The sequence below is a fragment of the Helianthus annuus genome, chromosome 11, assembly GCF_002127325.2.
Source record: "Helianthus annuus cultivar XRQ/B chromosome 11, HanXRQr2.0-SUNRISE, whole genome shotgun sequence".
In the NCBI taxonomy this organism is placed as follows: domain Eukaryota; kingdom Viridiplantae; phylum Streptophyta; class Magnoliopsida; order Asterales; family Asteraceae; genus Helianthus; species Helianthus annuus.
The window spans coordinates 11,048,002-11,074,620 of NC_035443.2; the positions used below are offsets into that span (position 1 = coordinate 11,048,002).

At 36.3% G+C, this 26,619-nt stretch overlaps 3 long non-coding RNA genes and 1 pseudogene across 3 annotated transcripts; 3 read left to right on the forward strand and 1 right to left on the reverse strand.

Annotated features, from left to right (window-relative positions):
- The first annotated feature begins 10,474 nt into the window (after positions 1-10,474).
- Positions 10,475-12,326, forward strand: LOC110914442. Its single transcript, XR_002578467.2, has 5 exons — positions 10,475-10,853; positions 10,963-11,019; positions 11,656-11,934; positions 12,051-12,131; positions 12,263-12,326. It is a non-coding gene; the product is annotated as an uncharacterized LOC110914442 (long non-coding RNA).
- A 95-nt stretch (positions 12,327-12,421) lies between these two features.
- Positions 12,422-14,706, forward strand: LOC110914449. Its single transcript, XR_002578468.1, has 2 exons — positions 12,422-12,468; positions 13,305-14,706. It is a non-coding gene; the product is annotated as an uncharacterized LOC110914449 (long non-coding RNA).
- A 521-nt stretch (positions 14,707-15,227) lies between these two features.
- LOC110888853 lies at positions 15,228-16,010 on the forward strand (annotated as a pseudogene).
- A 2,221-nt stretch (positions 16,011-18,231) lies between these two features.
- On the reverse strand, positions 18,232-26,254 carry LOC110903436. Its single transcript, XR_002571939.2, has 6 exons — positions 26,174-26,254; positions 24,988-25,118; positions 24,606-24,907; positions 24,295-24,356; positions 24,090-24,191; positions 18,232-18,273 (listed from the first exon to the last, which is right to left on the reverse strand). It is a non-coding gene; the product is annotated as an uncharacterized LOC110903436 (long non-coding RNA).
- Positions 26,255-26,619: the final 365 nt, after the last annotated feature.

Genomic DNA, 26,619 nt, shown 5'->3' on the forward strand with positions numbered 1-26,619 from the left:
GACGCGTGTCACTTATTGTTGGGCAGACCTTGGGAGTACGAGCGTAATATAGAACATAACGGGCGGTCCAATACTTATAGTTTTCTGTTTGGTGGTGTGAAGATCACTCTTGTTCCTAGCAAGCCTAAGCAGTTAGCCACGAAACAGTCGGGTACTCTGTTGACCATTAGTCAGTTTCAAGATGAGTTGGAGGAAGCAGACAATGTTTTTATTTTGATTGGGAAGCCTGTGGCCGAGGAAGTCGACATTCCTGAATGTATGGTCCCGTTATTCGAGGAGTTTGTTGATGTTTTCCCAGATGATTTACCTGCCGGGTTGCCACCCCTACGAGACATCCAACATCACATTGATTTGGAACCGGGGTCCCAACTACCCAATAAGCCCCATTACAGGATGAGTCCAAAAGAACATGAGGAATTACGTCGGCAGGTTGAAGACTTAATTTCTAAAGGGTATGTTCGGGAAAGCATGAGTCCTTGTGCTGTTCCTGCTCTGTTGACTCCAAAGAAGGATGGGACATGGCGTATGTGTGTTGACAGTCGTGCAATCAACAAGATCACTGTAAGGTACCGATTTCCGATTCCCCGACTTGATGATTTACTTGATCAAATTAGCGGTGCCACTATTTTCACGAAACTAGACTTGAAGAGTGGGTATTACCAGATCCGACTCAGGCCTGGGGATGAGTGGAAAACCGCCTTCAAGACTCGTGAGGGATTGTATGAATGGTTAGTGATGCCTTTTGGCTTGTCCAATGCCCCTAGTACGTTTATGCGGGTCATGAACCAGTTGTTTAGACCCTTTATTGGCAAGTTTGTGGTGGTTTATTTTGATGATGTTCTTATTTATAGCCCTAATTTTGATGAGCATGTGAAGCATGTACGGCAGGTTTTGACCTTGCTCCGAAGGGATAACTTGTATGCAGCCAAAAAGAAGTGTGTCTTTATGGTCCCTAAGGTCCTGTTTTTGGGGTATGTTGTTTCTGGTGACGGAATACAGGTGGATGAGTCAAAGGTAGCGGCTGTTAAGCAGTGGCCAACCCCCACTACAATAACTGAAGTACGTAGCTTCCATGGTCTTGCTTCATTTTATAGACGGTTCATTCAAAATTTCAGTTCCCTTATGGCGCCAGTGACTGACTGCATGAAGGGGAAGACATTTATATGGACTGAGGAGGCAGAGTCAGCTTTTTAGTTAATCAAAGAAAAGCTTACAACAGCACCAATTCTAATATTGCCAGATTTTTCTCGGGTTTTTGAGTTGCACACAGATGCCTCGCAGGGTGGTATTGGGGCAGTCCTAAGTCAAGGGGGGCGTCCAGTTTCTTATTTCAGTGAGAAGTTGACTGGGCCAAAGTTACGTTATAGCACTTATGATCTTGAATTTTATGCAGTGGTCCAGGCTGTGAAACATTGGCGTCATTATTTGTTTCACAAGGAGTTTGTTTTATTTACAGACCATGATTCGTTGAGGCATATCCGCAGTCAAGATAAAGTGTCACATAAGCATGCCCGGTGGATGGCATTCTTGGAAAAGTTTACTTTTGTTGTGAAGCATAAGTCTGGAATTTCGAACCGTGTGGCAGATGCCTTGAGCAGGAGGAGTAGCCTGCTTGTTTCTATGAGAGTTGTTGTACCCGGGCTAGACAATCTCATGGAACAGCTCACAACAGATCCATATTTTTCTGTCATTTTGCAGGATGTGCAGTTTGGGAAGAGGGCAGATTTTCTTGTGCATGATGGTTTTCTTTTTAAGGAAAATCAATTGTGTATTCCCAATTCCAGCCTCCGACTTCAAATAATTAAAGAACTGCATGGAGAAGGGCATGTGGGGAGAGACCGTACTTTACGACTAGTGCAGTCTTCTTATTTTTGGCCTACTATGCGAAGGGATGTTGATCGATTTGTTAGACGTTGCAGGATCTGTCAAGTTTCAAAAGGCACAACTACTAATGTAGGGCTTTATATGCCTCTACCCATTCCTCAACAGCCTTGGGTTGATATTAGCATGGATTTTGTGTTGGGGTTACCCCGTACTCAGCGTGGTAATGATTCGATCTTTGTAGTGGTGGACCGGTTTTCGAAAATGGTTCACTTTATTCCTTGCAAGAAGACAACAGATGCAGTTAATGTGGCTCAGTTATTCTTTCGGGATATCTATCGTTTGCATGGTTTGCCATCCTCTATAGTTTCTGATCGGGATACTCGTTTCTTGAGTCACTTTTGGCGCAGTTTATGGAAAATGGTGAACACTCAGCTCAATTTTAGCAGTGCTTACCACCCACAAACTGATGGGCAGACGGAGGTTGTTAATCGATCACTTGGTAATCTTTTGCGGTGTCTTGTGGGTGATCATGTGAAGTCTAGGGATCAAAAGCTTTGTCAGGCTGAGTTTGCTCATAATCATGCTGTTAGTAGGAGTACTGGGTTTAGTCCGTTTGAGGTGGTCTATTCTGCTAAGCCTCGGGGTCCTCTTGATTTGATGTCACTTCCTACCCCAGGCTCTGTTCCCAAGAAGGTGCAAGATTTTGTGGTTGGGTTACATGATGTTCATAAAGCTGTGCAGGATAACTTGGCCAACGCTAATTCAAAGTACAAGCAAGCTGCAGACCAAAAGCGTAGGCAAGTTGATTTTGAAGAGGGTGATTTTGTTTGGGCCATTTTGACTAAGGACCGCTTTTCTGTGGGGGAGTATAATAAGTTGTCAGCCAAGAAGATTGGGCCAGTAGAGATTGTGCAGAAGATAAATTCTAATGCCTATCGTCTGAAGTTACCAAGCCATATTCGTTGCTCTGATGTGTTCAATGTCAAACATTTGCTGCCTTTTCATGGGGATTCGTCTGATGATGAGGCTGCTGCGGATTCGAGGTCGAATTTCGTCTACCCAGGAGGGAATGATGTAGGCCCAAGTGTAGAAGAGCGGGCTATTTTGTATTTGGAGGCCCAAGACCGCGTAACAAAAGGGGTCTCACTAAAATGGCTCTAACTTGGGCTACGGGGGTCCGTTTGGGACGTGCGACCAGGCGATTTGGACGTGAGAAAAAGCTCTATCTTGCTGCAAACGCCTACGGAGGTTTGGGTCATCGTCCGGGCCGAAAAAACGCTTATTTCTATTAGTTTTTTCCATTTTTATGTTTTTTCAAGTATTTTGGGCATTTTGTTTTTGGGTTTGTGTTTGGCCCGTTGTCTTTTTTAGGCCCATTTCGAATTTCTATCTCTATTTATGTATTGCCCTAGCCATTTGAACAATCAGAATTGAATTTTGAGAAAACAGTTTTTTCACTTCAAATTCAGTGGCCTTTGGGGTTACAATTTGGGGGTTGGGGAAGAACTACACGGGTATTCGCAGAATCAACGTGTAATCTTCATTTTTCCGTTTCACGCGCTACATCAGAATACCAGGTACCATAAGCATTAAGCAACATATTTATTTTCTTTTAAATCACGGTTATGTGAAATTGATGATTCGTTTGGGTGACATATTCAGAAGCTGGATTTCTATATATTGTTAAATCATATAGAAATTCTAGTAATTATGATAATTAAATCCTTATAATTAGTAAACAATTATCTGGACAATATTCTAGTAATAATTATGTTAACTAGTGGACGGCTTACGCTAACAACGTAACAAACAAAGATAATGTATATTGAGTGTGTTCGGAAACGCTTCTCCTTTTCTTCTTTTCCATATCCTTTTTTGAAAAGGTTGCAACCATCTAACTTTTCCTTTTCTTCTTTTCAAACCACTAAAACTCATTCTCAAAACACATTATCAAGGTCTGTGTACTGTTACTTCCTCAAGTTCATATTCTGGTGATGTACATTATTTTTTTTCGAATATTGGAGTATACCCGCCCGTTGGCCGGGTACTTTAACGTCATGATGACACAAAATTATACATGTAGTGCCAAAAAATTTTCTCTTGGTGACATGCACATTTACCATATAAAACAACTGTGATATGCCTACAAATTAAGCAAAACAGTCAAAACTTATTATATCTTTCCATTAAAGACATAATGTAAACAAAAACCTAGCTATACACACGATTCGCTATTAAAACTTTTGCAGATAAACTACACATTTTTAAGACCATAATCCAGAGTTTGATAGCATACTTGGTGCATAAAAGAACTTGCATAAAGGCAGGTAGGGTTCTAAGCGTCAATAGTCATGAGCCGTCCATGTCTGATTGTGAATCCACGTGTATCGTCTGTATCGTCTGGCATTCTTGGTCCAGGAGGTGGCTTGGAAATTTTAACCCTGTGGTTATGTAACGCTGTCTCGTGACCTAAATTTTTTATGTAAACATGTTTGTTATAATGATATAACTATTTTTTTCTTCGCATTCCAAACAAAAACATTATTTTTTGAGAAACTAACATCAAATGAAATACACCAGTGACTTATTTAGGTAATAGAACTAAACTATAAATACATATAATTAAATAAGAGATGCATTGATTCCTCACTTTGTAGTTATTTATAATGACAACACAATTGCTTTCTACATGTATGCTACTGAAGTTATTTTACTCGGAAGCTTAAATTGTAAAAATTTCTTCTAAGTTTATACAAAAGTCTTTACATGAATACTTATTTCGGGTTGATGGTTAACTGTCCACTTTCTCAAGCTTGCTATGAACTTCTTGCCTCGATCTCTAGCTTAAAAATTATATGAAACTTTCAAAAATACAAATGTTAAACCTATAACATCAACCCCTTGCGACGGCTTTTCATCTAAAATAACAACAAAAAATTCAAGTCATATATTAAGTACATTGTTCTAGGTTCGTTAGACTTATTCAATATAGCCAAATATTCTAATCAATGTCATTGTAGCCTAGTTGACTACGACTAAGAATCACACATCACCATGTGATTCTAACCAAGTAATGTTAATTTTATTATTAAAGAAAGTGAGCATTTATATCTCAATCCCTGGCGAGTTACTATGTAACATTGATATTGAGTTTCGGCGTCTTCTTGAGTATGGCGTGGCATACCGGACTTCCACGACATCATACAAAAGGGTGGAGTCTTGTGGACTAATATCTGCACTATTTTAAAATAGCAAACTATTGATATACTTTCAGAAAAAGCATTGATAAAATACATTAATAAACACAAAAGCCACATCATCACAAGTTGGGTTAGAGTTAGTTACCTATGGACACGAAATGGACCGTGACAGTGATGGTACGTTACCGATGCCATCTAGACACGTGTCACCTCCTGGCTATGCCCTTAGCCATTCCGTAACGGACCATTATGGTTTTGGTAACGGTCCGTTACCAAGCCTTTTCCACATGGTACGCGGCCACTCAACATCTCATAAAAGTCGTTATATCAATAGTGACGGTCTGTTATGACCCTCAAAATCCAAATTTTCCATCTTTGATCCTGGATTCCAATACGCACACTGAATAGTCGAATCAGGGGTCGCTTATCTTTGATAGTTTGGGGTATTACACATAAATTGTCTGACCTGAATACTCAGGGTGTTACATGCATATAGTTTTTAAATACTTTAACATGAAATTCAAATCATTGTGGCAAAAGTTTTAACTTGAGGTAGAGCGACTATAAATATATTTTTGATGAAATTTAATTAATATTGATTAAATAGATTCTAAAAGCACATGAAGAAGCATAAACTGGCATCCTTTTTACAAGATTTTATCAATTAATTTCATGCTTCATAAACCAATTACCTCCTCATTGAGTTTACGGTGAAAATGCGATTTATAGAGACTAAAGTTGGGCCCATATGATAAGATCTCCACACTAGCAACTGTCTTTTTGAAATTAAACAAAAAAATAATATTTCAAGTGTAATACACTTAGAAAAGAATCAGACACCAAACTTATAATATGCAATCTGATAGTACCTAGCTTCATCAGATTTAAATGAAGTCAGTGCATTTGTTCCTGCTCCTGCTCCTGCCCCTGCACAAACCATGCCAATGATCTGTAAGTAATTCCCATCAAAATTGCAACTATTTTTATTTCAAAACTTGCAGTTTTATGCAATATGATAAATTTGATAGTACTTCAGCTTGACCGGATTTAAATGGACTTGCATTTCGTCCTGCCCCTTCTCAGATGTTCGAAGTTCTATCGTCTGGGATTCACTTAACTTAAAAATTAAAAACAGAGATGCAAAAACATAAACACAAAATGGATCAATAAAAACTCGCCAATAACTACGATGAATACATAAGCCAAACATATCAATCTATGAGAAAAAAAACCTTTGAAACAACGAAAAGCAAAACATACCTGAAGAAAGGAGAGAGAAGAGGGAGGATCAGATTATATGACGACGAAGAAAGTTAGACAGGTGAAGACCAAGAAAAGAAACAAATTCCTTTAGATGCAGCCCCAAAATTTCAATCAATTGTGGTTTTGCCCTCTTCATAACTTCAATCGGACATGAAAACTTGGATTTCGAATCGTTTGGTTTAACTTTTTCTTTGCTGGAGTTAAAAAAATCTTCAATCAGCGATCAGATATCGATTCACCGATTGCAAAATTCATTGAAGGCCGGGTGGAGTAATGAGGAGAGTGGGGAGATGAAACCACATAACTACATAACTTGTCCGGAGAAAAAAGAGCTAGATGAGAGAGCGCCTAACTGCTGCCAACCTCCCCTTTTAGAAGATTTAGTAACTAATAGGAGCCAGTGGGAGAAGGAGCCTCGACCGGGGAACCATTAACCATAAGTTTTGCAGAGACTGTGGGTTCAAGTGCTATGTAGAGCAAGCTCCTGATTTCACTCATCCCTCTCTTTTACTATCTCCTTGTGTTTTACATAGGCTCGGAAAATATACAGTTTTTTATATAACAGATATGAAGATTAAGTAGAGTCAAAACATATGTTAATAAAGTCAAAATTTGTCATTACCTTCACAAGCAGTGAGACAGTGAGACTGAAGTAGAGATAAAAAAAATGTTGGGACAACCATTGTAACACTGAGTCGAGCATAGATTCTGTATGAACGGGGAGCCAGGAAGGGAATCAGATGAGATTGCGAGAAAAATACTGGCAAGACCGCATGCCTCTAAGCATTTATCACTTTCAATTCTGTTTTGTCACTCGGTTGACATCAATCTTTAAGGTCCTGCAAACAAACACCTCCTCGCCACTCCGTCGGACATATTTCTCAAGTAATCTACACATATCTTAAGAAAGAAATGGCACAGCTGGGAACACACTATCAGATAAAGCTACAGAAGCATATTACACTCTAAAAGTAGAATCAACCACTTATCTATTGATTTGAGGCCGATGGACAAAATGTTATCTGTCACACGGTTAGAGTCCTTTTAGACAAAATAAACATGAAACAAAAGTCTCATTTGGTATTAGATAAACTTTGCCCTGTTTTCAAACTGAAAGACAAACTCTCAATGCCTCCTATTAAGAAAGGTAAGAGTTTAAGCTGTAAGGTAATAGATCAAAATACATTATACAACTTTCATTGTTGCTACCAATAGGTCGCATGCCATAAATATTTTTTTTAAATAAATTACTATTATATATGCCCCATACATATTCAACCATCACAATCACAAAGCTTCAATGAGGCAATAATCTATAAATTTCAATATTCGAATAAAAATAATGTACATCACCAGAATATGAACTTGAGGAAGTAACAGTACACAGACCTTGAGGGCGTGGGTGTAGCGATTGAACGCCGGGAGGCTTTTGATTATCGGAATGAGCGAGCTGACACGGACTTACCTTTTTCTCCCACTGATCGAGTATCAGTATCAAGGAAACTTTAGGATTCCTAACAGGGTGGTGCTTGCTCATCGAAAACCGAAAACTAAACTCAGACAAAAGGGAAAACGCAACAAATTGAAAGAATAACTAAGACACGGTTAACAAACGAATAATTGCACATCCCAAAATTGAAATATCAAATCCTTTAATTAAGCATGCAGCTTATTTACCTGAAGTTCTGAACGAAAATTAGATGAGATGAGATTCAAATCCAACCAGCAATTATATATATATATATATATATATATATATATATATATATATATATATGTTAAGCCCACATGCCCCTCTTTCGGCTAATAGGCCTTTCAAATTTGCAACCTAAAAAAGTCAAATCACAACGGTTAAAAAATCATTTAAAGAGAAGCAAACTATAATGAAAATGTTGAAGAATTGCTTTCTGATTCTTGTAATTAACAGAAAGCAATATAACGATAACACAAACTTTAAACACGTACCAGGCATATGCCCCAGAAATTGAGAGTTTGAAACAAACGCTATGGTATAACCTGGGTCAAAGAAACAACAATATCTTTTCAAATCAATGAGATTAACAAATAGACTTTTTATCAAACACTTGGTGTGCATACATTAATACACCAAACAAACCCATCTTGAAATCAATCAGATTAACAAATATCTTTTACCTTATTTTAAGTAACCAACTTTTTTAGGAAAGAAAAAATCATCAGTTTCAACAATTCTGATACAAGGTAACAAACTTTTTGAAGCTTGGATTTAAGGTAATATGATCCGGTAACTGAGAATTTTGATGGAAAGGCAATTTGTCCATAACAAACTTTTTTCACATTTATTGCGTAAAATCAATTTTTGTTATGGACAAATTGCCTTTCCATCAAAATTCTCAATTACCGGATCATATTACCTTAAATCCAAGCTTCAGAAAGTTTGTTACCTAGTATCAGAATTGTTGAAACTGATGATTTTTTTCTTTCCTAAAAAGTTGGTTACTTAAAATAAGGTAAAAGTTAGAACAAAACCTTTTTCACAATTTTAGCCTCGTCACAGAAATAGTCCAGCAAAATAGTTATGTGTAAGAATAAAATTGTCAACTGAAGACGTTTGATGTGTGCAAATTGCCTCCAATCATAATTGAAAATTTTCTTTCTTAGCGTGCCGTCTAAAATGAATTGTATGGTGGGTATACGTTTAGCGTCTTTACCTCCATTCTAACCAACTTGAGTTCTACCTCCAGTGAAGCAATAATGGCCTAAATAGGGGGCATCTCATCACCTTTCTCATCCGCACAAACTCTTCGAAGGGTGGCTTCTGCAGCAAATTGTGCCAAAAATGCTAGAAAATTAGTTTACTTCAAAGAAAAGATCGTGTAGACGATTGACCCACTAACCTTGTTTTGAACATTCAAAAATAACTAATGTGTTTAGTTGCGTTTACAATGGTGAGCCGGTACCGAGTAGTACTGGGTCGGTTCCGGGTATGGCGGGTTTGACAGGATGGACTGGTAATTCATTTAGCATGCATAAAGTTTGGGTTTGCATTGTTTTTGTACTGAACTCGTATCTTTCTAATTTGTGTTTCCACAGATTACCCATTAGCCCAATTTCTGCAAAACTCAAGCCAAATTGCAATTTAAAATAGACAATATCCAGCGAGTTTCAAAAATATATTTTCTTTAAGCTTATTGCAACTTGCAATTTGTTAGGAATAATAACTGAATTAATAAACAGTAATGGATGATGGTTACCAGTGATGATTATGAACGGCTAACACCTTGTAAAGGTTCTGTCGGACTTCAGTCTGTGCGCTAGGCTTCAGAGATATGATTAATGAATAATCGATATATATATCATTGAACTACAAAAATCAAAACCCTAGATACATAAATCAACTGAAAATTAATCAATAAAAACTCTTCGATTTAGGGTAAATCCCATAACTATGATGAATACACAAGCAAAGTGTATAAATTAAAAGAACTTACCATCTTTATTGAGATCTAGGGATGATGATTCAGGTTGAAGGTGGAAGATTAGTGTGTTTATACAAGCGAAGAAGACATTTATTCCATTGATCGGCGAGATATCTTCACGTCGCCGGAGAACTAAGCCCATGTTTTTGACATTTTCGGAGGTAAAGAAGCGGTGATTCTTGGAATCGGTGCTTCAAAGACAGGTTGTGTTGAGAAATCGATGCTTCAGTTTGGAGGGGAATGAGGCATAAATGTAGGGTTGAGATACATCAGGTCTGCTTTAAAAGGAAGTGTACATGGAAGTTACAGGAACGTGGGGAGGAGACGACGTGGGAGAGATTAAATCACAAAACCATTCAAAACTTCCCCATTTTAGGAGAGAGAGAGTATAACTTCTCTGAACATTTGAGTTTAAAGGGTCAAGATTAAAAGTTGATGAGTTTAGATGGCTAAGATTATCCTAAAAGTTAGTTAGACTTAATGGGTTTAATATATATATATATATATATATATATATATATATATATATATATATATATATATATATATATATATCTATACTACTTTAATAAGCATATAGGAAGGGCAAGAATGGTCATTTGCCATTGTACAAGCATTTAAAGCTTATTGTACAAAGCATCAAAGCACACCAACTTTTCAACATGTTTTAGGCGGCCAAATGGATTTCATAGCTTTCAAAATTCAAACACCCTGAAATCTTATGGGCGGGATGCAATTAAAGTGGGGAAATATATTTTTGAAATTTGAATAACCATCATATCTTATCTTCTCTCGCCTCTTTCTCGATAATATCAACACCAGATCTACCAACATTGTTATCTTGTAAACTATTTTGATTTCAAAAAGTTGAGCATCGCAAGTTCAGTAAGCAGCAGTTCTATCTCAGGCGGAGGTGTAAGATACCATAGAGATCCGGTGGCGGCTATGGTAGATGTGGTATGATGTTGGAGCTGTTAAAGAGTGATGTCAAAATTGATGAGGTTTTGGTTCAGATTCATGACTGCGTGCTTGATTTCAGGCAATCTAGGGTTTTGTAAGTGGAGATTCCGGCGATATAGGGCTTAAACAAGCTTTATCTGGCAACTTGGTAAGAACCGATACCTGTAGAATCATTTCTTTCTTCTGATTTAATGAATATATCTGGCTCTAATATGGCAAGTTATGATGTTTGACGGTAGTTGCTATTTGTTTTTCAGATGTCGAAGGCACCAAACTTTTCTTTATAGCTTTTTACTGTCATTTTTGCTTATGAGGTGGGTTTTTTTTAAGCTTCATACTTTATCAGACTACTACTTGGTAGTTTGTGGGACATGTGTCCTTTTCCTCTTTTCAACTACAGAGAACAATAGTTTCCCTGGTGCTTTTTTATTTTCACAAATATCGTTTGCTATATATGCGTGTAGAACTAAGCATAAAGTTTATAGAGGGTCTTTAAAGGTTGTAGATAACTAGGCATTTAGATCCCAAAAAGTTGTCGTTCTTGAGTTCTAGATTGTAGATCTGTCATCCTTGCTTATACATAAACACATAATTTCTGGGGTTTTCTTTGTTTATGAGTTCTAGCCCTAATTGTATAAATATAATTAACCTTGCTATCAAATTTATGGAATATGAAGTTCTATAAGTTTATCATTTATTCTTAATTCTTAGTATTATATACCCTGCTTTTTTCAGTTAAGATCTTGATCTGTTGTAGTGTTATTTTTCGTAGTTGCTTCTTATGCAATTCAGAATGAGTCAAGATGATATTTCATATTTAAACAATAGTTGCTTTGGCCAAATTTTTACAATTGTCCATTAGAGAATCATTGAAGCATCAGAAGATCTCTCCATTGCATATACTCATATTGCTATGTTTACTAACAAGCTGAGGGTTCTATGTTATTCAGGAGGATGTTGCTGGATGTTTTGAATCTAATGCTGATTTTGCAGAAGCTTTAGATGCAAAACAAAGTGCATCTATTAGTCTTCCAATGGAGGAGAATGGTTGAAGAAGCTGGTGACGTCGACGACGGTTTACAAGGGCATATGCATAGAGAAGTTTTTGGAATATTTCTGGTGGTGTCGGGAAGGCATGCTTTCAAACGAAGACGTTTTATGAAGCTGTAAACCAGTATGCGTAAATGGGTCTTCGTACTTTTTGTTTGGCGTGGCGGGAATTAAATGAGGTAAGTAATAGTATCATGATTGGTCTTTGATGTTTAAAGAAGAGAGGTACACATACTCTCTCTATATGTATATATGTGTGTGTATGTAATCTACAACTTAAAATCTGTATTTACAGTGGAGAGTAGCAGAGGTTTGCCAAAGATTAGAACACGACCTTGAAATACTCGGGGTTGCTGCAATTGAGGACCGTTTACAGGTAATTCTAAGATTTTGATTGAACGGGTCAGTCTTTGAAGCCTTTAAATACAATTTAAACATCGTATCATGATGTCACTTTATTTGTTCAAATATATTCTTTTTAAGTTGCTAATTTTTCTTCTGTTTCAGAGAGGACATATGCATAGAAAAGTTTTTGGAATATTTCTGGTGGTGTTGGGATAGACTCAAGGCATGCTTTCTAATCTGAGTTATTATAGATTAAATTAACATTTTCATTTCGTCCTTATAATCGTTAACTAATTTTTATTTGTTCATGTTTCTGTATGCAGGCAAAATGCAGTGATGATATGCCAATGCCAAGTTTATTCCATTTGGTGAGTCACATGGGAACCTCGATTCAGTTTTTATTATGTATAATAAGTGTGTCAAACTTGATTACAAATGTTATCTCAATTTAATAATAACATAGTTTTTAATTAAAAACAAACTAGAATGTCATACATTAGTAGTACACTATGGGCAACTTTCGGATCGTTCAACCCATTTGACACGTTCCTTTTACTTAACTATATCAAGATCGCAAGTAACCATTGATGGCATAACGAATCAGTCGGACATGGTTGCAGCAGGTCAGACTTTTCGCTTGATTTCATTTAGGTCTTATGCCTACTTTTAAGGTTTGAAAAGGTTTAACGGGGATTGGCTATTGAGGTCTGGAACCGATAGATATTTCAATCATGTTAGTTCCCATTGCTGCAGGAGGCATCATTGGTAACAATTTTTTTATAAGATATTTCTTTGTAAGGCATTTGGCTACAACTAAAGCTGGGTTTTAAAAAGCGCGCCTCGGGGCAAGCCTTGGCGCCTTTACTAGCCTGAGGTGCGCTTTTTAAAAAAGCGCAAATTTGCAGAAAAGAATCATTCGAGTACATGGCTTGTTAGACTATATAAACTAAACTATATGTATTATGTTATTATTTTAGTATTTAGGTTAGGATTAAGATTTAAATATTATAAAACGGTTGGTAATAGGTGTGTCGGTTGACAAACCGTCACCACCACCGTATATATATGATGTATTCACTATTGTTTATGGTTACCAAGACAATTCAGAATTATCAATTCGAATTGTCCATTCTTTAATATTTTGATCTCTGCATATTATATGATTGTGATGTTCTTAGAATTCTGTTCTGGATTTCCAACATAGTGGTATCAGAGCAAGGTTAATCGAGAATCAAATTCAAGTGACAATCTGGAAATCAAGAACAACGAATTGAAGAAATTAGGACCAAGAATCTGATCAAACGAAGAAGAAGAATTCCGCTGCAAACTATATCAGAAATCATTACTCTGTTTTTATTTAAATACATCTGGACGAAGAGTATCATAAAATTCCGCTGCACACGGAACGGAATCAGAAAAGGAAGATGATCAGACAAAAGAAAAGAAATCGAAAAGAAGTCTGGGTGCGCAGATCAGAAACGAGAAAGGAACGCATCATTCTTGAAGAAATCAAGAGTTTTACGGGCTGGTAATCGAACAATCATCGGAAAAGTTGCAATCGTAAACAAAGCATCAGGAAACGATCCGAGGGATTTCGAAACGCTGCGCAAACCGGAATATAAAGAACATTCAAGGAAAGAAAGACGATTCAACACAAGATTGTTGAAAAGGAATTAATTCCAATTTTCGATCCAGGGAGGAACAAACACTAGTGAGCGATACCAGAAGAACATCAAAAAAATACGGTTATGATTTGTCTGTTATACGGGACGAATCAGATTTAAAGAAGAGCGACATATGCAGGAAGTCGATAAACATAGAAGATCTCTTTCTTAAGAAGAAGAAAAAGAAGAGAAGATACATGTTCAAGAAACAGGAAAAAGAATTACGAAACGAAGAATCATCGCAGAATTACGAAACGGGATTAATTTGATTCATATATGACACCGAGTTCATACTCTCATATATGAAAAAAGGAATTAATCGAGATGACTCCGCATGGTGTTGAGTAAAAGACGACTCCGCATGGCGTTGAGTAGAAGATGACTCCGCATGGCGTTGAGTAAAAGATGACTCCGCATGACGTTGAGTAGAAGAGAGACAGGAGCGATGATGAATATACAATTGCCGGCAACAAAACATTCAGATCCGACATGATGTTTCCATTGCCGGCAACAAAGAAAGGTAAATACAGAAGAAAGAGACAAGACGTTGAAGAACGAAGATGTTTCAAGAATGAAGGCAGCAAGACATTCAGATCTGCAAGATCGGAAGAAAGATAATATGAAGACAACTACACTTCAAATTTGTTAGGAAACTGGAATGCGGACAAACGTTTTAATAAACGAAGGAGGTTTCAATGTTCCCAGGATTAACCAAGTTTAGTTTAGGGGCAGGTGTTAGACTATATAAACTAAACTATATGTATTATGTTATTATTTTAGTATTTAGGTTAGGATTAAGATTTAAATATTATAAAACGGTTGGTAATAGGTGTGTCGGTTGACAAACCGTCACCACCACCGTATATATATGATGTATTCACTATTGTTTATGGTTACCAAGACAATTCAGAATTATCAATTCGAATTGTCCATTCTTTAATATTTTGATCTCTGCATATTATATGATTGTGATGTTCTTAGAATTCTGTTCTGGATTTCCAACATGGCTCACTTTTACGATTTTCCTCAGTTGTTGTATGCTATACGTTGTGCCTTTCCGTCTATGTGACCCTTAATACAGATTTCACGATTGCAATCAAGGTTTAAATACAAAGGGTCGTTTAACTTACAAAGTGTAAAAAGGATTTTAATCAGCTGCGTATTTTCAATTTCTTATGCGGAATTTTCATTTGTTTTTTTTCTTTTTGTGCTTATTTTTTTTATACATTACATTAAGTTACACAATATAAACATTTGATTTCTATTTTTTCAATTATCAGAGGTTACCAGTGAAATTTACAGATGAGTATGGGAAGTTTTTGTCAGAAAAGGTGACTCTGAAGGTACCACATTCCCCTCTATAATTGACGAAGTCATGCCTAGAACATCACGAGGAAGGAATGTTTTTTGCTTTTGGTCGTGTATTTGATGGAAAGGTTTCGACCGGTTTAAAGGTTAGAATTATGGGTCCGAATTATGTTCCCAGTCAGAAGAAAGATCTGTACGTTAAAGGTGTTCAAAGGACCGTTATTTGGATGGGAAAGAAACAAGAAACTGTTGAAGATGTTCCTTGTGGAAACACAGTTGCGATGGTTGGTTTGGATCAGTTTATTACCAAAAACGCTACGCTAACTAACGAGAAGGAAGCACACCCGATTCGAGCCATGAAATTCTCCACGCTGACGCCATTCACCGTGGCGGCGATCAAGTGATCCCAACCGCTAGGCGTGTCATCTACGCGTCGCAGCTGACCGCCAAACCCTGACTGCTCGAGCCGGTGTATTTGGTTGAGATTCAGGCGCCAGAACATGCTCTTGGTGGAATCTACAGTGTGCTGAACCAGAGGCGTGGGCACGTGTTTGAGGAAATGCAGAGGCCAGGCACACCGTTGTACAACATCAAGGCTTACTTGCCTGTGGTTGAGTCATTTGGGTTTTCAGGAGCGCATTGAGGGCGTCTACTTCTGGTCAAGCTTTTCGGCAGTGTATGTTTGATCATTGGGGCCTGATGTCATTTGACCCGTTGGAAGTCGGGTCACAGGAGAGTATACTCGTGACGCATATTCGTAAGAGGAAGGGTTTGAAGGAGCAGATGACACCGCTTTCAGAGTTTGAGGACAAGCTGTGAGTCACAATTCTTGTTTGTTTTGGTTTTACAACTTTGCTATGTTTTATTTTAGTTATGACATTACTGTAATTGTGTTCAAGGTATTTGATATGGCTGTGTTACCATTTCTTTTGACTGCGTATGCTGGTAAATCAGTTTAGCTACATATTTTTTTTTTCTTCTGATACTGTTCGTTAAGAAGATATACTTCATTTTCTGACTTCTATCATACTTCTATAGCTACAATATATGATTGTTTTTTCGTTGGTTATTTTTTATTTGTTGAGTTACAGTGAAGTATGACTGATGATAATGAACATAATCTAATTAATCTTTTTAAATGAACAGTGAGACTTATAAAGTTATAATCAATATCTTATTCCAATCTAAAATGTCAAATATTCAAGTTAAATGCATTTCACATATTCAAACCTATCTGGGCTATCCATGATTATCGTGTTTAGCCAATTTATGGGCTTGAATCTAGGTATTTTTTTCTATGATTAATATTTTCTTATTTGTGTGTTTCTTATTATTTAATTGAGATCAGTAAGGCTCATCGCATAGATAAACCACACTCATGCTACGAATAATAAAATAGCACATGTACTATACAATGTATCACGAGAGAACTGATAAACTAACAGACAATGAGTACCACATTGTAAATTGTCGACACCGCTGCTGAAATGGGGCTTAAGTTGTGGCGCCTTTACATGCGAGAACAAGCTATGTAGGCCGTGGGTTTAAGTTACGGCGCCTTTGCATTTGCTGAAATGGGGCTAACCCATTCAACATGTTTATCACTTAGAAGATTTACCATCTTGAATCGCTTCCTATTGATATGTTTCCCGCTGCATCGCGTACATAGCCCTAAACTCACCAACCTAAACCTAAGTGATATGTTTCCCGCTGCATCGCGTGGGTAAACGACTGGTAAATATATATATATATATATAATTTTGTTAAAGAGGGAAATATGCAAATAGATTTGATTAATTAATTCAGAGCACACTAAGTCACTATATATGTAACAGTTAGTTGATAATTTGGAAGACCAAACAACACAACTAAATTTTGTAAATCTATTTTGAATGTGATTAGACTGTAGGTTATCGTGCTATTTGATATTAACGATGACTTAATACCCTTTTCTATTGTTATGTGTTGTTTGACCATTCCGCGTTAAGATTTGTTTTGAAATATGCTTTGAAAATAAAGCGATTCCAGAATCTACTATATATGTTATGAGTAAAGTTCCGTACAAATAACTTTAACATACTAAACTTACGAATAGCATGAAAAGACAAAAAAACGCGGTGACAATTTTGTAATTATTTGCTAGTATGGTAATTATTAAAATTACTCTACAAATGATCCTGTAGGGTAATTATGATCTTGTAAAGTAATTTTGATAAAAAAAAACTATACCTTACAAAAAATAACCTAAACCCCCCATCCCCAAAAAACCTAAAAAAACCTAACCCCCACCCCCAAACTAAATGCTAAAAACTATACTATAAAGCTAAATCCTATAACTAAATGCAAAATTTTTTTTATAAAATTACTCTACAAGATCAAAATTCTCTACAAGAACATTTTACAAAATTAATCTACAAAATCAAAATTACTCTACATGATCATTTTACAAAATTACTCTACAAGATCATTTGTAGAGTAATTTTGAATTGTATGTTGTTTGATAAACTTACAGAGTAATTGAGTAATTTTGATTCACTTGTAGAGTAATTTTGATGCAGAATAATTTTGATACACTTGTAGAGTAATTTTGATAATTACCCTACAAGATCAAAATTCCTCTACAAGAACATTTACAAAATTACTCTACAAAAGATCCAAATTACTCTACAAGATCATTTGTAGAGTAATTTTGATAATTACTAATAATTACGAAAATGTCACCGCGTTTTTTCAGCAAAACCTTCAAAACGTTAAATTTATTTGTATTTGATCTTTCGTCTATATGTTATTAAAAAAATATGAAATCATGTTTGCAATTATGGAGTGTATTATGTTTATATAAAATCTGGTATCTAAGACTGAAGTACTTTATTGGGGTATAAAATTGTCGCAACCCCCGTCCCCTAATTACCCAGAAAAGGGCGGCCGCGACCAGTTTCAGTGGTTTCAGTGTTTATTATTTTAGCAGCGTAATTTACATCAGGGTCGTAGTTAGGAAATATTTTATGAGAGTAAAATACCACGCTTTTATAATATTAAACACATGGGAAAATCCCAAGTTTCAAGTACACACATTTTTATAGGGATAAAACCTATTTTATTTAAATAAAAAATCTTTTTATTTTGGTAACTTTTATAGCCACTTTTCCAAGCCTTCAGTGTTGTCCAGCTAGCTTCTATTTGGCTTTCACATTTTGTTACCTGAAACGCGTTTAAAAACATTTTGTCAGTGGGAAAATACTGGTGAGTGAATCCCAGTTAAATCAAGACAGGTAAAACCGTTTTACAGCATTGAGGGCGGTCGCGCAATTACATTTGTTTCCATCTACTTTAATTACCACCCACGGTACTGTGAACTCGACTTGTGGTCATGTTACTACTCACAATGTAGTAACAAATTTTGTATACAAAACCCCAACATACCGACGATAATTGTAGAATACAAATACTCAATCGCTGTTTAATATATTACAATTTAATTAAGGTTTTGTAAAAATAATTTGCAAAAAGGGAGATTACTCACATTACTGTCTTAGGGTTTTCCTTAAGGATTTCCTGGTGATTATCCATTAATTACACAAATGCACACGCGTTAGTAAAATAACCCAATATTTAAATTATTAATACCCTCCCCGAGACGGCATTCCAACGACTGTCATGGAACCCTAAATCGATCGGGCAACGTATCTAGTACGTAACCGAGGGTTATGATACTTACAACGAGGCGGAAATTCGTTATTTAGGGGTATAATACCCGGTATTATAATTTCTATTTAGATTTGAGAGAAAGAGATCGAATTTTGAACGACGAAATTTGAATGCCGATCTCTGGTATTTATAGGGCTGTTTATGGAGTCCCTGGCGGCCCGCGAAAGAGACACAAGGGTCTCTCGCGCCCCGCGAGCTAGGTCTATTAGGGCGTAGCTTGGCTGAGTCAAGCCCCTAGCCACGTCGAGTCATAGGCCACGTGTCATAACCGAGTTGAGCCTGGTGGCACTAGGTAGCGGCCCGCGACAAACATGGAAAAGAGGGTCGTGCCCCGCAAGTGCACCCCTGATTTTGTTTTTATTAAATTTTTGTTAAATTTAAGGGTTTTCGGGCCATTTTTCGTGTATGAGGTGTATTTTAAGACGTATAAGGACACTCTAAACATACTAGGGGTGTCAGAAATATTTTAGGAGGGTTGTTATATCCTCCCCACCTTGTTTTAGAACTCATCCTCGAGGTCTACTGGAACAGGTGTGGATATTTCCGCTGCATCTCTGATTCAAGCTCCCAAGTGTATTCTGGTCCTCTCTTGGAGTCCCATTTCACTTTGACTAGAACTAATCTCTTGTGTTTGAGATTCTTGACTTTCCTGTCTTCAATTTGTAGAGGCTTTTCTACAAATTTAAGCTTTTCATTTACCTCTATATCCTTAAGAGACACTACCAGTGATTCATCGGCTAAGCATTTCTTGAGGTTAGATACTTGAAATACATCATGTATTCCTGCCATTTCCTCTGGCAGTTGTAGCTGATAGGCTACAGGTCCTATTTTTTTAATAATCTCAAAAGGTCCAACATACTTGAGGCTTAGCTTTCCCCTTTTGATGAATCTTACCACTCCTTTCCAAGGAGAGACTTTCAATAATACCTTGTCCCCTACCTGAAATTCCAACGACTTTAGTCTGTTATCTGCATAACTCTTCTGTCGATCACATGCTGCTTTCAATCATTCCTTGACTTGAATGATTTTGTCGGTTGTTTCTTGTACTATCTCAGGTCTGGATAGTTGCTTCTCTCTAATTTCTGCCCAACAAACTGGTGTTCGGCACTTTCGTCCATAAAGTGCTTCGAATGGTGCAACATTGATACTGGTGTGATAGCTGTTATTATACGAAAATTCTATTAATGGTAAGTGATCGTCCCAATTACCTCCGAAATCAATTACACAAGCTCTAAGCATGTCTTCCGTCGTCTGAATTGTCCTTTCGCTTTGTCCGTTCATTTGAGGATGATAAGCTGTGCTTAGATTCAACTTGGTTCCCATGGCTTTTTGGAAACTTGTACAAAAATGAGAAGTAAAACAACTACTTCTATTAGAAACAATTGATAAAGATTCAACTTGGTTCCCATGGCTTTTTGGAAACTTGTACAAAAATGAGAAGTAAAACAACTACTTCTATTAGAAACAACTGAAAAAGGAATTCCATGTAATGAAACTATTTCATTTACATACAATTTAGCTAATTGTTCCATACTGAAAATTTCCTTCATTGGTAGGAAATGAGCTGACTTAGTTAGCCTATCTACAATCACCCAGATTGTATCATTACCTTTCCTTGTTTTGGGTAATTTGGTAACAAAATCCATTGTTATCAATTCCCATTTCCATACCGGCATTTCTAGTTGTTGTAATAGACCCGAGGGCTTCTGATGTTCAGCTTTAACTTGTGAACAGGTTAAACATTTAGAAACGTAAGTTGCTATATCTTTCTTCATTCCTATCCACCAGAAATTCTTTCTTAAATCCTGATACATCTTATCATTTACAGGATGCATCGTATACTTAGACTTATGGGCTTCTTCTAATATACGGTGGCGTAATTTTCCTAATTTTGGTATCCACATCCTTTTCTTATGGAATCTCCAAATTCCATCTGTTCCTTGTTCTAGTTCCTTAATCATTCCTTTCAATTTGTCAGTATCATCCTTGATTACTGATTCTTGTGCTTCTCTAATCTGTTCATTTAAATCTACTTGTAGATTTAATTTAAGAGAACGTACTCTTTTTGGCTTTTCATGATACTTTCGACTTAAAGCATCAGCAACTATATTTGCCTTTCCTGCATGATACTGGATATTACAATTGTAATCACTAAGAATTTCCATCCAGCGTCTTTGTCTCATATTCAACTCCTTTTGTCCAAAAACATACCTTAAACTCTTATGATATGTGAAAATGGTAAACTTACTACCGTAAAGGTAATGTCTCCAAATTTTCAAAGCAAAAATTATAGCTCCTAATTCTAAATCATGGGTTGAATAATTCTCTTCATGATTCTTAAGTTGTCTAGAGGCGTAAGCTATAACCTTTTGGCGTTGCATGAATACACATCCATAACCTAACTTAGAAACGTCGCAATAGACTACAAAGTCTTCAGTTCCTTCTGGTAATGCTAGTATGGGTGCATTGGTTAATCTTTGCTTAAGAATTCTAAAGGCTTCTTCTTGTTTTGGTCCCCATTTAAACTTAACAGATTTACAGGTTAGCTTAGTTAAGGGAATGGCTATTCTAGAAAAATCTCGAATAAATCTTCTATAATAACCGGCCAATCCTAAGAAACTTCTAACCTCGGTTGGTGACTCAGGGGTTTTCCATTTAGTAATCACCTCGATCTTGGTGGGATCCACATGAATTCCTTCATGATTGATTAGATGTCCAAGTAACTGTACTTCTTATAACCAAAATTTGCACTTCAAAAACTTGGCATAAAGCTTTTCCTTCCTTAATAAACTTAGAAGTGCGTGCAGCTGCGCTGCATGTTCCTCTTTATTCTTAGAGTAAATGAGAATATCATCTATAAAGACAATTATGAATTTATCCAAATATGGCTTACATATTCGGTTCATCATGTCCATAAATGCAGCTGGGCATTGGTTAAACCAAATGGCATGACAGTAAATTCATAATAGCCATACCTTGTCCTAAATGCGGTCTTAGGAATGTCCCCTTCCTGTACCTTTAATTAATGATATCCTGAGCATAAATCAATCTTTGAGAAAAATCGAGCTCCTTGCAATTGATCAAATAAATCATCGATCCTCGGTAATGGATACCGATTTTTAATCTTGACCTTGTTCAATTCATGGTAATCAATGCACATACGCATCAATCCGTCTTTCTTCTTAACGAATAAAATTGGCGCTCCCCACGGCGATGAACTTGGCTGTATGAATCCTTTCTCCAACAATTCGTCTAACTGATTCTTCAGTTCTTGCATTTCTGTGGGTGCCAAACGGTAAGGGGCTTTGGCAATTGGTGCTGTTCCTGGTAGCAGATGGATTCTGAATTCGACTTCTCTGTCTGGCGGTAGTCTTGGTAATTCTTCTGGAAATACATCTGAAAACTAAGATACTACAGGAATATCTTTCAGTTCTTTTCCTTTAGTGTTAATGATTATGAAAATCAAATACACTAATGATCCTTTTCTTACATAACTTGCTGTTTTTATCACAGAGATGAATTTTGTAGATCTCGACGGCTTATCTCCTTTAATTGTGATCTTTTCACCCCTTGGTAAATTTACTTGGATTGACTTTTGATCACATGAAATACAGGCTTTATTGGCTACTAACCAATCCATTCCTAATACAACATCAAATCCTGCCAGATTCATGGGATAAAGGTTTGCGATAAACTTTTGATTTAAAAATTTATTCTTGCTTCCTGTAAGATTTCAGAAATATTAATGGTTTCCTCATTTGCTGTCTCTACTAGACATTCTTGTGGGAGTTTAGTTAATGATTGATTTAGAAGTTTGCAAAATGAAGTATTAATAAAACTTTGGTTCACACCAGAGTCAAATAATACTTTAGCAAAAACATCCTTAACTAAAAACATACCGGCGATCACATCCGGGATCAACTTTGCTTCTTTTGCAGTCAACACAAATGCTCTAGCATTTTTAGTATTCTTGTTGGCCATGGCTGGAGCTAGTTTCGGACAGTTCGGTTTGATATGACCCTTTTCTCCACAGTTGAAGCACATTCCATTATTAGGTTTCTTCATACAATCTTCCTCCTTGTGTCATGGTATTTTGCAGATATTACAATAGGTGGAGCATCTTCCTGAATGCTTCTTCTTACAGGTTTTACAATAAGGTGCAGAGGTTGAACCTACATTTTTCGCACGGTTGGAATTACCGTAGAGAAATTCCTGGGTAAGCCTTTGAGCTAGGTTCCTCCTCTGGTCTTCTTCTCGTGTACGCACTAAGTCATCAGTCAAGGTGTTTGTTAGTTCTACAGCTTCTTCTATAGCTTGAGGTCTAGCCGCATTGACTACATGTCTAATCTCACTGATTAATCCCCAGATGTAACGAGAGATTAATACTGGTTCAGGTGATGCAAGGGTTGACACTATTCTAGCATATTCGAAAAATAAAGTAGTGTAACCTTTACTATCCACTCCAGTCATTCTAAGATTTAGCTTACACGACAAAAAAATATACTCCATTTATACAAAAACTCTGTTTCAACAAAACTTATGCCTGAATGTTCATATATATATATATATATATATATATATATATATATATATATATATATATATATATAGGAAGGTTAACGTACATTACGGCTTAACGTACATCACGTACGACAGGTAATTACGTACGTTCATTTTAAAATCACGCACGTTATAACTCAAAAATCCAAAATCACGCATGTTGAAACACAATAATCACGCATATTGAAAACATTAATCACGCATGTTATATAACAAATCACACACGTTGTTGTACGTGAAGTACGTTAAGCCGTAATGTACGATATACTTTTTCTCTCTCTCTCTCTATATATATATATATACACACATACTAGGTTGTTGTTATAGGCCGCGCGTTGCGGCAGCGACGTCTTAGTTGTTACGACGTCTTAGTTGTTTATAATTGCTGACATTATAGTCTTAAAAACATACAGTACTTCATGGTTTTATGTTTACAGGAGTTGTACGACATACAATACCGGGGCATACCAATCTTGCTTTATGTTTACAGGAGTTGTACGACATACAATACCAGGGCATACCAATCTTGCTAGTGAAATTCACCCGGGCGATGTGGGAGTCAAACAAATGACAAGTTGACAACATACAGTGGCAAATCAAGATATTAGGAAACACATTAATACTCGATATGTGTTTATTAAACTGTATAACTCTCAAATTCGTAATCCTAATATTTACCAAAACAGTATGTTACTATCTAACATATTAATATAAAATGATCTAATTTGAACTTAAAATTAAACTAAAACCTGTTTTTGAGATGGTAAATCCTTGTAACAAACTTTTTTAGGAACACCACGGTTCTTTAAACCTTGTTCTTCAATTGCAAGTTTGTCCATCTCACCCCCAACCTGTTATGCAAAACTAAAAATTAAATCACATATTTGAAGATGTGAAAATAAAGAATGACTATGTGATGTAGACTTGCAAGTGTGTTTCAAGATGAAATATTACAATGATGCATTAGTTGCTCTTATATAGCTGAGTCCATATAATATTTTCTCAACATCACTATCCTGCATAATAAAAATGGATCCATCATAAGTTCATAACCCTTTAAGTACCTCTGACCAATTAACTCATTTCACTTTTTCTTTTAGCTAATGTTTTGTGCTTACACATTTGACCCATCAAAGACAAAACGTTAGATACAATGAACCGCATTGTTGAAACTAAGTAAGCAAGTAGAAAAAAAAAAGAAGATAAGCTTGAGCTTTAAATAAGCATGTAAAATGGGCCACACAGGTCAATCAGGTCGACCAAACCTGACTTGTTGCAAAAAGGTTTCCCATTTTCACCAATTGCCCAATCCGCCAAGTATTCCAGCTCTACTAATTGTTGAAAACATTGCATCATAAGCACTCTTCTCATCAGGAAGATTTTCAGGATGTTTCGAACATATTCCTTCATCTACATCAAGTGTAGGGATGAACTCATCAATTGATGGGGTGTGGTTTTTGATTCCCCACACCAAATTTGGCTGCCAAATGTTCTAAGAGCTCAAGATCAGATCAGTGGGTTCAAATTTCACACCAATGGGAAGCCCATGCCACTACTCTACTAATACCTGCAATATGAAATATAATTAAAGTCATGCATGTCACATGAGTGAACTAAAAAGTTGGAATGATTTGTTAGACTTCTTACATCACTACTATCAATCCTGAAATGGCGTCGTGGTCAATCCTGAATTGTTCCAGTCTTTGATTTAATTTACCAAAGGCAGACTACAGGTTTCAACCTTTCATGCAATAGCTCTACCATCAACAATCCAACTTCTATAACATTCAAAAGGAAAAGTTACATTAGTAGCAAAAATAGCTTCTTTTAAAAGAGATAATATGATAATGTAGTATCACTCCCTAAAGAGCTATCATACTCCCTCACCTGGATGTGAAATCTCTTAAAACCTTTCACGAAATTACATCAAAACTCAATCACTTTAATTGTAGTTAAATACCTACAAATTTCTACCCCTCATTTTAATCTCCACATAGCAATTATATTTTGTTAACAGTGTTTCTCCTATAACGACTTTTGTTTATGTAGCGGTGAGTATGACCTTTCAAGTCCATAACACATGGTGACCAAAAGAATTTTTGATGTAGATTAAAATGAGGAAAAACGGTTTCTATGTATTATTTTTCTTTTTGATGTAATGAACTATAAGAACATAGTTTTATTTTGAAAGGTTTCACATCAAAATAAGTTGCGTGGTAACACCAAAAATGTTGATAAATAAAATGACCAAACGATTCCGGTTCCAATTCCAGGCCTAAACAACCTTCAAGAAACATTAGAGGAAGACATTCAGTATTAATATAATAAACAATTGCCAGAAAACTTTTGAGTGATTCAATCGATGATTCCATCAATTATCATGTGATTTTTTAATGTTTCGACTTTTTTTGCTATTTAAAGAAACCCTCCAAAAAGCATGTTGAAAATGCCAAGAAAATCCTTCAAATTGATTCAAGAAAATCTTTGTTCTTATTATATATGTGTTTCTCTACCTCTACTAAAACCCCAACGGTTAGATAAACTATCGAAATGGAGTATTAACTATCTCAAAATCAATGTTCACATAAAAGCCTAGGCAGCCAGTACACACACGTTTAATTTATTTTCGGTACGATGTATATGTATGATATCCAAATCAAATAAAATGCTAATACTGGATTTATTTGTCATCATACAAAAAATCGCACAGATAGAGATAACCAACAGTGTTTCAACGTAAACGAATCAATCGACTAAACCCTAAAAATAATCCTAGATCACCACTAATACAAAGCTAGAGAAATTAAAATGCTAATAACATAAAAACAGCTACCTGCCCATTGTATGAAGGCAAAATCGAGGCTCGGCAAACCCGACTTTAAGGATGACACGCTGAGGAGATCTGGTGGTCAAAAAGGAGAACTTAGGGCTTGCGAAGGAGGAGAAGGGTGTCAGGTTAGAGCGCAGTTGTTGTCATGTTATCGAATCGATTTAGGGTTCAAGAAGAATGGAGACGTTTAATCGATTTGGTAAAGATGAAAGGTAACGTGGAAAGATCCGACGTGAAGAAGCCAATGACAGTTACACGTGTTTAAGGAAAATAATAAATAAATTCACCGACCTTTCATTTTAAGAATAAGGTAAATATCTATATCTATACTATATTATAATGCATGAGTGAGGGGCATTTTAAGATACCCAAAAAATAAGAACTTTTCCCCCTCTTTATTTATAAAAAGACCCCTAAAATGAGGATAGTTTGGTCTTTTAAACATTATT